Source organism: Thamnophis elegans, chromosome 15 (genome assembly GCF_009769535.1).
Source record: "Thamnophis elegans isolate rThaEle1 chromosome 15, rThaEle1.pri, whole genome shotgun sequence".
Taxonomy (NCBI): domain Eukaryota; kingdom Metazoa; phylum Chordata; class Lepidosauria; order Squamata; family Colubridae; genus Thamnophis; species Thamnophis elegans.
In genome coordinates, this window is record NC_045555.1 from 13,317,516 (window position 1) to 13,329,335 (window position 11,820).

Genomic DNA, 11,820 nt, shown 5'->3' on the forward strand with positions numbered 1-11,820 from the left:
CTGTTATTTATTTTCTAGAAGCAAATTGCAAACCACAACTTTCTTTTGTTTGTAACCTCCCTCATAATTACTTAGTGCCTCCAGTTCTGTATTATATATTATATACCTCAGATATTTTTGACTCTTGTGTATACTGGGTGACTGGTGGAAGTTTCTTTATCCTTGAGGATGTCCCCTAATTTTAATCTTAATAATGCCGTGAGGTAGGTTAGGTTGGGAGAGAATTTTCCTTTAACAACCATACATATTTTGTGGACAGTGAATTGTACTGGAATGTACTTTTTATACAATGCTAACAATAATACAATTAAATATACTTAATCTTTGTCTTCCAACTTCTAATCTTAATATACACATTGTAATTGTAATAGATTCTTTTATATATCAGTGTATATATACTATTTTCCTAATTTGTACTCATTTTTCCCCATTTGTTGTTCTGTATTCACATCTCTGTCTTTAAACAGTACCATTCTCTCTTTACGATTCTTTATCACTTCCCGTAAATATATTTAAACATCCATAACATTTCTTCATACAATGTGTTTATTCTCCCCTGCTGAATCACTGATGTTTTAATATTTTAAATATTACCCAATGTTCCACCATAATTCCAATATCTAGATTTGGAAATCTCAAATGTCAGGGGAAACAACTGTTTCTTCTATCATGTTTATAATTTTAATTCAGCAAACCTAGTAGAATTTAGTGGCTTGTATCAAAGGAACAAAAAAAATATGTTATTGTAAGTGCTTTTATATTTGCTTTGAACCTTGATCTTCCTTCTTAGAATAAGTAACAGCTTTCCTAACTTTTAAAGTATGGTTTTGTAGTGATTTGGAAAATAGTTATGACCCTAAGTGATAAAAACTGCAACAACTATGGAATGAACTCAGAGTCAAGAATGCTGGATTAAGCCGGGGTGCGTTGGTCTCACTATCTCCATACTGCTGCTATTTCTTTAGTCATGTGGTGAATCACATGAGAAACCAGTGTGTGTTAAATGTGATTTCTTACTTTTAGAGATGGGAGTATCTGGTGAGTGAAGGGGATTTTTAAAAAATGTTCCAGGTTTTTAAGAGCTATGCTGCTGTCCTTGGCTTGCTTTCTAAATATGAAAGATTTAATCAATGTGCCTTTTGTGTATTATCGCTCTAGATAGAGATAAGGCAAATCTTGGTATGTAATAGATCAAATGTAACAACTATTGAATGTCAACTAGCAGACTACTGGAAGATGCAGTCTCTGTTCCTCATTTGCAAACATTACAGATAAGCTCCACAATTAGTCAGTAGCCTTCTCCTGCTCATTTCTCACCCATCACCCACTAGCATGGTTAGAAGAAAATATCTGAATTTACATTATTCAATTTAAGAGAGACCTCTGATTGTTTTTTTATTTATTAGGGTTTTTGTATCCTGCGTAGGAAGTTAACCCCCCCCTCTCCTAGAAAAATGAAATATCCTAGGAAATATTGAAAAAGGCAGAATATTATATTTCCCTAGATAAGAAATGGAGAAACATGTTTTTAGGTAGGAAACAGACTCAAACTTAATAGCCCCCACCTTTGTCAATGGGCCATTAAAAGGCTTGACCCACTCTATTCTACATAACAGAGATCTCCCCCTTCAGCTCCAGGATGAGAAGGGATTAAGGCATGCTAGTATAAGCCCTTTACCCATCTCACTACAGGAGACCTGGGAAGAAGCAATAGTCAACCAAACTTGGACTCAAAGCAAAGCCTACAGAGTTGCCCCTGCATGGCCCCATGGGAGTCTGATAACCAATCAGAATACAAGCTCAAGATCAAAGGCCAGAGGGCATAAAACCAGGGACTTTCAGCATCTTGCTCTCTTTTCGTCTTCACCCAACATTTGGAAGCATGTGGTCTCCCTTTTCTGTTCAGGAACTCAAGCCATGTGATCCTATCCACCATTAAACCATCTTCCCAAGCAGCCTCCATGTTTCCAGTGTCTTTTTCCCCACTTGGAACTGAACCCAGAAGGACATTTATTCCAATACTTGCCTTTATTACTTTATAAGTGACACAAGGCAGGGAACATACATAGTATTTCTTCTTCCTCCTATTTTCCCCACAATAACAACCCTGTGTGGTGGGTTGGACTGAGAGTGAAGGACTGTCCCAAAGTCCTAAATCAGTAGTAGAACCCAAAATCTCTTGGTTTCTATGACAAGACCTTCACTACAGGTAGTTCTCGACTTGCAACAGTTCATTTAGTGATTGAAGTTACAATGGCATTGAAAAAAACTGACTTATGACCGTTTCCCATACTTGCAAACATTGCAGTATCCCCATGGTTAATTTGATCAAAATTCAGACATTTGGATATTGACTGATATTTATGTATGACAGTTGTAGTGTCTGGGGACCATGTAATCCACTTTTGCACCTCCTGTCAATGGGGAAACCAGATTCACTTAAAAACTGTGTTACTAACTTAACACCCGCAGTGATTCACTTAAAAATTGTGGCAAAAGTCGTACGATGGAGCAAAACTCATTTAACAAATGTCTCACTTAGCAACAGAAATTTTGGGCTCAATTGTGGTCATAAGGTGAGGACTTCCTGTACTACATTCGACCACTGGCTCCCTCTTGGACTGAAAAGTAGCTACTGGAAAAGTTTTTACCAGCAAACAGGATGAAATCCTGTATAATGGATTAAGAGCTACTCCAGAGCACTCTTATCTTTTTTTTTATTATAAGTAGTTGATAACCTGGTATTTATTTATTTATTTATAGGGGGAAAATGTCCAGACCAAATGTAATTTCTAATGTTGAATTTTTCCCCTTGCCAGAGGGAGCCCCCTTTTGGAGTACTGTGAAGCTTTTACCGTGGCAACTCCACTGTGCTGAACAGTAAAAGCTATTTTACGGCAGTACAGTAGAATCCATTTTAAAGCACAACAGGCTGTATCTTAACAGAACACACACACCCCAAGGAGTGTTAGGGGTGTCTTACCCCCACAGTATTTGTTTCCAGAGAGTAAACTGGCCGCTACTTTGACACCACTGCACTAGATCAAGCTGGCTACTTCCTAAAAGAAAAACTGGATTTAATGTTCAATCCAATGCACTTATTTTGATTAATACTTGATAATTCTTCCCACAAGATAGAAAACAACTGTGAAGACAGCACACTCAAGAATAGTTAGCTTTTTATTGGTAGCAAACTCAAAAACTAATGGTGGAACATGAAACGGCGTATAAGCAGTAGGGTTGCCTTCTTTTAAGACATTTTTATGTGTGCAATTCAGGTGCCCACTGGAGTGGTGCAATTCTGGAGAATCAGGTTCTCCATCATGGTATCTTTGCCAAGTATCACTTACTTTATATCCAAAACAAACAGAGATAATGTAATAGATTATTTAAACAGAGATAATGTGAATAGATAGTTTCTGTTCTAAATTCTGGGTCACATTGGTCCTTATCTAATGTATTTTTGTGGTGTTTTTTTTTAGCAAAGTTTCCATTGAAAATGTATCTATTTTTAATGCATAGCAATTATAACACAACTATTTCACTTGGGAACTATCTGCTATGATGTCCTCACACTGTACTTCTCACAATGATGTATTCTCTTTCTACTTCACAGAGCCCCCAATTCCGCTCTGGGGTTTAACTGAATATGGTTAGTTGTCCTGTTATTTCCTGGCCATGGTTCCCGCCTTTTTAGCAGAGTGGCAAAGAGCACTAATTTCAAACACCATTTTTCCCTTTTGCCAAAGCCCGATTTCTCTGCCGCTCGGCGGATGATCTGGTGGGTGTCCTAAGGTGTTAGGCCTACCACGGAAGGCACACACGAGCAGGCGTGGCTGTTCCCGGTGTTGCGGCCAGTGAGTGAGGCTCTTCAGTCCGATTTCACCGGATTTGCCTCTGACAGCGTGTGAGCAGGCGTGGCCATTTTTAATTGATTTTGGCAGCTTGGCTGCGCGGAGAGGGCTTGCTTCCAGGCTCAGAGTTTGCCAGCTTGCGGGAGGCAGCTTGTGGTACGGGAGCATGGCCAGGCCGCCATTGCTACCGGTCCGGTCTGGTCTGCCAGATTTTCACTACCTCTTCTGGCATACCTGACTGGACCGGTAGGAACCCACCTCTGGACCCCATGCTTCCAGATGTTGGGTGAAGAAGAAAAGAGAGCGAGATGCTGAAAGTTCCTGGTTTTATGCCCTCTCTGGCCTTTGATCTTGTATTCTGATTGGTTGTCAGACTCCCATGGGGCCATGCAGGGGCAAATCTTTAGGCTGTGCTTTGAGTCCAAGTTTGGTTGAGCTTCTTCCCAGATGCCCTATGGTGACATGGGTAAAAGGCTAATACTCTCATGCCTTAATCCCAAAGCCCTGGAGCTGGAAGGGGGAGATCTTTGTTATGTAGAATAGACTGGATCAGGCATTTTAATGGCCCATTGACAAGGTGGGGGCTATTAAGAGTGAGTCTGTTTCCTGCTTAAAAACATGTTTCTCCATTTCTTATCCATGGAAATATAATATTCTGCCTTTTTCAATATTTCCTAGGGTGTTTCATTTTTCTAGGAGAGGGGTGGGTGCTAACTTCCTACACCACCATCAATATATTGGCATTCCTTGTCATTCAGGCCGTAGCTTTGATATGAAAAGGTTAGGTCAATGTATGGCCAGAAATGATTAGCCTGATGCATATATAATGCAATATTGGCTATATAATGTAAATGTAAAGTAATGTATAATGTAAATGCATATATAACGTAAATATTGGCATCACTAACTCAGTAAGTGAAATTTTATCACTTGAAATGTGCTTGCATGTTTAATAAGATACTAGACAAAGGCTATTTCTAAAAATGATCTCAAACAATATGATCCAGTCAGCAGAACTCTAAATGTCTCCTGACTCGTATTTTTGCTGCCTACGTCAATTCACATTTTATGTGAAGTCAACTCGGATGTTGATGGTAACAGCTTGAACTGGGAAATCGTTCTGAGTTCCTGGTTCAGATCTTGCCTAGCCACATAGGGTTAGGATTTATGCACTCACTCCTCCTCAAAGCAATTTGAAACTGATTTATATAGACATTTATATAGACAGTACTTACTCTCTTTTTTTCCAGATGACCAAACAAGACTGTTAAGTTTCTCCAGCCATGGAATACGAAAAATCTCTCTCCTAATTTCCATAACAAAGGAAATTCAATGAATTTGTCACATCCCACCCTTATTTTTCAGTACATGTATTTGTATGTATTTGTCTGATGCTTTGCAACAACAACAACAACAACAACAACAACAACAACAAACAATAGACATGATCGAGTTGCTAAATTAATCCACTGGTGATTATGTAAAAAATATGCCCTATCTGTATCTAAAAAGTCGTGGGAACATAAAGTGGAAAAAGCTATCGAAAATGAGAAGGTGAAGATCTTTTGGGACTTTCAAATACAGACGGATCATCATTTGGAGCACAACACTCCAGATATCACGGTTTAGAGGACCGAAGTGTACAGTTTATTGATATCGCTGTTCCAGGAGATGCCAGAGTCGAAGAAAAAGAACTAGAAAAAATCACGAAATATCCCGACCTGGCCATCAAAACTACACGGCTATGGATGAAACATGTAATAATGATACCCATTGCTATTGGGGCACTTGGTACTATGTCCAAGAATTTTACGAAACACATCAAGAAATTGCAACTTCCTGCAAAAACACCAGCGAAACTGCAAAAAACTGCGCTGCTCGGAACATCGTACACTTTAAGAAAGTGCTTGGTTGATACCTAGGACGCTGGCAGCAACTCGTATCAACCATTAGCACCAGTCAATGGTATTTATGATACATTTTTAAATGTTCAGTTGACTGAGTTTCATGTTTAAGGACAAAAGAGATGATAACAACAACACTAACAATAATAATATATATAAACCTGACAGTTGGTTCTGAAGTGAAGCTTTGATAGAAACTTGATTGTAAAAATACAGAGTGTGTGTGTGTGTATGTGTGTGTGTGTGTGTGTGTGTGTGTGTATATATATATATATATATATATATGTGTGTGTGTGTGTGTGTGTGTGTGTGTGTGTGTTTTTATTTGTGCTGATAAATAAATAAAGGGAGACTAGTATATAGCTTGCCCATCATCCACAGTTATATTTAAAATCCCCTGTGAGTTATGAAATTAAAATAACTGTATGTTGGTAGCTTGGCAACTAAGCATTTTCCCCAGGACTCATGACTCTGGCTGCATAGTTGTTCTAAAAACAATATATATGAAAAGAAACAAGCTCCAGGAACATAATATTGAATTTTTTATAAGATAAGAAGAGGGAGTGGAGAAGGAAATAACAGTTGACCTTTCATTTTATATAGAAATATAGTTTCAATAAACCAAGAAATCACTTTTTCCCAAAACAATGAAATGAATTTGATAATTCCACAATTCTTCCCTGAAAGTATGTCTTTCATTTGGATAACGAGGGCAAGGCTGACTTGCTTTATGGATTATTCACTAGATTATGAGATTTATTTGGGTGAATTCCACCCAAATTGGGTGAAACCAGCTCTGCTGATCTGGTTTAGTATGTTGTGCAAACACTGAGAACTGGACTGAATGAATCATGCTTAAGTTACCTAATGAGTAAGCATGGATGAACATAAATTATTAAAAAGGACTTTTAAAGCGGTCTTACATCCCACTTTACATTAAAAAAAAAGTTATTTTTATAACAACAAGGTTTGGCTAAGAGGTAATACTCCTAAATTTAACATCCCGTGGGTAAACATTAATCAGTAGAAATGGTTAATAAGTCCAGGTGCTGGTCTTTAATACATAGAATTGTCAAATTATAAATTATGATCAAATTATAAGGTGGCGCAGTGGTTAGGGTGCAGTACTGCAGGCCACTTTAGCTGACTGTTATCTGCAGTTCAGCGGTTCAAATCTCACCGGCTCAAGGTTGACTCAGCCTTCCATCCTTCCGAGGTGGGTGAAATGAGGACCCAGGCTGTGGGGGGAATATGCTGACTCTGTAAACCGCTTAGAGAGGGCTGAAAGCCCTATGAAGCGGTATATACCGTATATACTCGAGTATAGGCCGACCCGAATATAAGCCGAGGCACCTAATTTTACCACAAAAAACTGGAAAAGTTATTGACTCGAGTATAAGCCTAGGGTGGGAAATGCAGCAGCTACTGGTAAATTTCAAAAATAAAAATAGATACCAATAATGTTTTTGAATATTTATTTCAAAGAAAAACAGTAAACTAGCGGTGTATTCAATGAAATACTTCACTCACCTCATGATGCTGATGTCCCGCTGTGATGATGATTTCCCGCCTCCTATGACACACGGCACAGTGATTCCTATCATTGGATCACTGTACCAGAGGAGGTGGGACATCGCTATGTGGCTGCTTGCCATAACAAGGAGGAGGTGGGACATCGTTGCAGAGCGGCAGGAGGGGGAGGAAGGGGAATCGTAAGACAGCCCTGCATTACATTAGAACGTGAGGAGGGGGGATGGTGCGGTGCGCGCTGCGCGGCAAACTGACACAGAGGGAGGGGAAACTCACAGGGGCGCTGGGCCATTCACGAGTGTCACCCAGCGGCATGGCCCCGCCCCTTTTTCTCCTCCATTTCGGGCAAATTTTTCACTGACTCGAGTATAAGCCGAGGCGGCTTTTTTCAGCCCAAAAAGTGGGCTGAAAAACTAGGCTTATACTCGAGTATATACAGTAAGTCTAACTGCTATTGCTATATACTGCTTTGCAGCTATGGTTCCCTGTAGTTGTTTTAAATAGCTTACTAATAAAAAAAGAGTGACAATGGGGAACTCTTCCTGAATACACAGTCCAATTTCCCATGAGAGCAAAAAGCAGCTTCAAAATGAGGATTTGTTCGAGACTCCACCCTTCCTGTTGCTGTTTCAATCATTACCAGTTGCCCAGACTAGTCTGGCAGATGTTTTTTATTTTAATGGAAATATTAAATGGGGGGAAAAACCCTCTATTTGATGTTATTGTCTAGTCCAGTGATGAGGAAACTTTTCGGCACTGAGTGCCCAAACCAGAAGGTGTGTGCATGCATGTGCGAGTGCACCAGAGTGCCGGGAACCCAAAGACCAGCTGGCCGGTGCACATATGTGTGCAAGAAGACTAGCTGGCCAGTGTGCATGTGCAGAAAAGCAGCTGGCGACAGTGCGTGTACCCACAGAGAGGGCTTTGCGTGCCATCTCTGGCATGTGTGCCATAGGTTCGCCCTCACGGGACTAGTCTGACTCTTACACATAGTTGTACTGAAGAGTTTAGGAAACCCTGCTGTCAAATAGCTTTCTGAACTTTATGTGCAATAAATATTCTCATAAATAAAAATTATTAATTCTAAAACATTTGACTTATGCACATTCTCCTAGAAAAGCTTTGCTCGGTCTGTTGCCTTGCAAATACACTGAAATCCTTTGTGCATTAAAATCCCAACTGAGGAAAAAGCAGTTCAATTACACTCCGTGTTTTGGACAATGAGACGGGTCCCCGGTGTTGCTGACATAATGGGATCATGTTCTCTAACGATAAACCTGGTTTGTTCGTTCTTTTGCAATGTGCTCAAGGGGGCCTGCCAACTTTTACATTAGCTTCTGTAGCGATTTTTTTTTAGCAATTTGATCTGTAGCAAAATGTCATGGGAAGCCGCACCTGTAACTCCCCCCCCCCCCGATCAAATCTTTGTTGCATCTAAGATATTTCTAAGAGGCACAGGAGTGAAAAGAAATAGAGAAGATCTTTGTTCCTGACAGTATTGATAGAATTACCAGATTGAAATCCAGTAAATATACATTTCCTCTTAACTGTAGGAATAAGACAAGACATGAGGCACATATAATTCGTCATGAAAACATTGGCTTGTCTCCTATATTCCTCTCAAACTAAGTAGGAACCTACTTAGTGGAGGAATTAAATGCATTTCTGAACAGATGTTGGTTTCTCATAAATCCTATTTTGTCAACGTTTATCAGATTTTTCAGAGATTAAGGCTCTACAAACTTTTCGTTTAAAAAAAATGTTCTCTGAAACACACATAGCTCATAGAAAGGTCCCCAACCTTTCGGACCTCAGGGGCTACTAAATTCATAATTTTAAATCCCATGGACCACTAATATGATCTGCATAATGACTGGCTGGGTGGGTGTGGCTAAATGATCATGTGACTGGTTGGGCATGGCCAACTTGATGTCACTCACATCGAGGGGCACCTCACCTCACTTGCCCTTCCCCTCCCAGCTACTCCTCCCCTCCCTCTCCGGGCAGCCAATAGGAAGCAGCTGTTGGAGGTAAGCAGCCACCATGAGAAAGAGTTGGCAAAACAGCTGGCTCAGTTCAAATTGGATCTGACTGAGAAGGAGGCTCAGCAGAAACACCTCACTCAGGACTATGAGCATAGGATTTCCAAACTGTGGGAAGACCTGCGGGAGTGCAGGGCCAGGCACCGGCACCTGGAGACTCAGGGGGCTGAGATGGTCAGCCAGTTTCAGGCCATGAAGCAGTCCTACTGGAACAAGGCCCTCCAGCTCTTTGCCATCAGCGGCACTTCCCTCCAGCCTTTGCCCAAAGCCCCACACCAGGAGGCTGAAGCAGATCCCAAGTTGGAATTTCTTCCTCCCCTCCAATCTGCACAAAAAGACCCCGAAGGGGGAAACTCTCTGCAGCAACCATGTATCTGTCTCAGGGGCCATAGTTTGAGGGCCCCTGATTTAGTGCAATATAAAAAAATGCAAATAATTTTCTGCGGACCACCAACATTTTCTCGTGGACCAGCAGTGGCCTGCAGACCACCAGTTGGTGACCGCTGCCATAGTCAAATAACACAACCTTTGTCCGTTCGTTTTTGTGTTGCGACATTGGATCATGGACCATGTTTTTTCATTGGCCTTCCCTCAGCCTCACTGCAGTAACCAACGTCCGGAATCATTAAAGCAGACATGTTTTTCCCCACCAAGTTGATGCAGCAACTTTGGAAGTTACTTCCTGAGAAGTGGCTCTGTGGCACACTTGAAGAGAGAGCTAGGAGCAACTTCTGAAGCTGCCATGAGAGCAGGGGTGGGATTCAGCTGCTTCAGACCGGTTTGGGTGAACTGGATGTTAATTTTAATCTGGTTTGTCAAACCGGTAGTTACAAGGACTGGCTGACCCCGCCCATCCCTCCCCTCCCAGGTGTCTCCACGTGGCCCGTTTTGGATGCCAGGTAAGTGCAGGGCCAGTGCGGAGGATCTCGGAGGGCAAAAAAAGGGCCTACCGGAAGTTCTGGAAGTCCAGATACAGGCCCGTTTCCGGCCTCCATAAAACCTGTGTAAACCCGGGGAGGCTGTTTTCACCCTCCCGGAAGCTCGAAAAAAGCCTCCAGATCCTGGGGAGAGTGAAAAATGGGCCTACTGGAAGTTCCAGAAGTCCAGAAACAGGCCCGTTTCCAGCCTCTGTAGGGCCTCTGGAGTGAATGAAGGGGGGGATGCATAAATAAATGCATACACATAGCTTTCCTGCCTTATTTATTTATTTATTTATTTATTTATTTATTTATTTATTTATTTATTTATTTATTTATTTATTTATTTATTTAACTTATATACCGCTTCATAGGGCTTTCAGCCCTAAGCGGTTTACAGATTTTTAGCAAATTGAGTCAGCAAATTGCCCCCACAGTCTGGGTCCTCATTTCACCCACCTCGGAAGGATGGAAGGCTGAGTCAACCTTGAGTCAACCACCTCGGCTCTTATAGGGGCTTCCATAGGGGCTTTGGCACCCTTTTCACAACCATGCTGTATCCCTGATTTCCACTTCCAGCGAAGCAGCTCACCTGACTTTCTTCTGGCTCTGTTGCCCCAAATGTTTGCAATTGGAAATTCTGGAGATTAGGACCAGGTCAGTTTCCTGTTGTTGAGAGATCTCAACTGATCCTGTCAACCTCATGTTCTTGACCAAACTTAGAGGATATAAAATTTAGTGCTTCAAACTGATTGGACTGAAGTTACTTTCATTGTAGAGAAATTGCTGCCCTCCACTGGATATTTTTTATAACATCATTGATTATTTATGTTGTCCTGCATTGATTCATCACTCAGTGGGATGCTATCAATAGATATACTAGTCTTCCATATGATGACTGCATTTAGATACTGTATATCCATTCCAGATGCTGAGTTTGTAACTCATATTGTTAAATTTTCCATTGTACTAACCCTTCTCAATTCATTATATGTAGTCCTCAATTAATGACCACAGTGAAGTTTGGAATTTGGCTTGTAAGCCATCGCAGTCGTAAATCAAATCATCACATGACCAGACTAGATTGTAATACTATTTGAGGACAATCATTAAGTGAATGACCAGAGTTGTTAAGCAAGTCACATGGCTACAAGGCCGAGTGGTTGATTTAACTGAATAAAAGTAAATCAAACAGCAATTTTATAGTAAGCTGGAATTCTTCCAAAGCATTTGGGGCATTTTAAACCATAAACTGGGCGTTTTAGCCCAGTTATAGAACTTGCCCAATTAAAATGTCCATGATGTAAAAAAAGATGTGGAGACTCTAGAAAGAGTGCAGAGAAGAGCAACCAAGAGCATTAGGGGACTAGAGGCTAAAACATATGAAGAACGGTTGCAGGAACTGAGTATGTCTAGCTGGAGTTATAGAACTTGAATGAATCTGCCTTATTAAAATGTCAAGAGACTGAGTGAACATCCCCATTATCATCTGAATTATGCAAATGTGATCTAGGTATGAGCAGTTAATTCTTTTCAAAATCCAGTACTGAAGGAAAAAGAGCTCTAGTTTTGT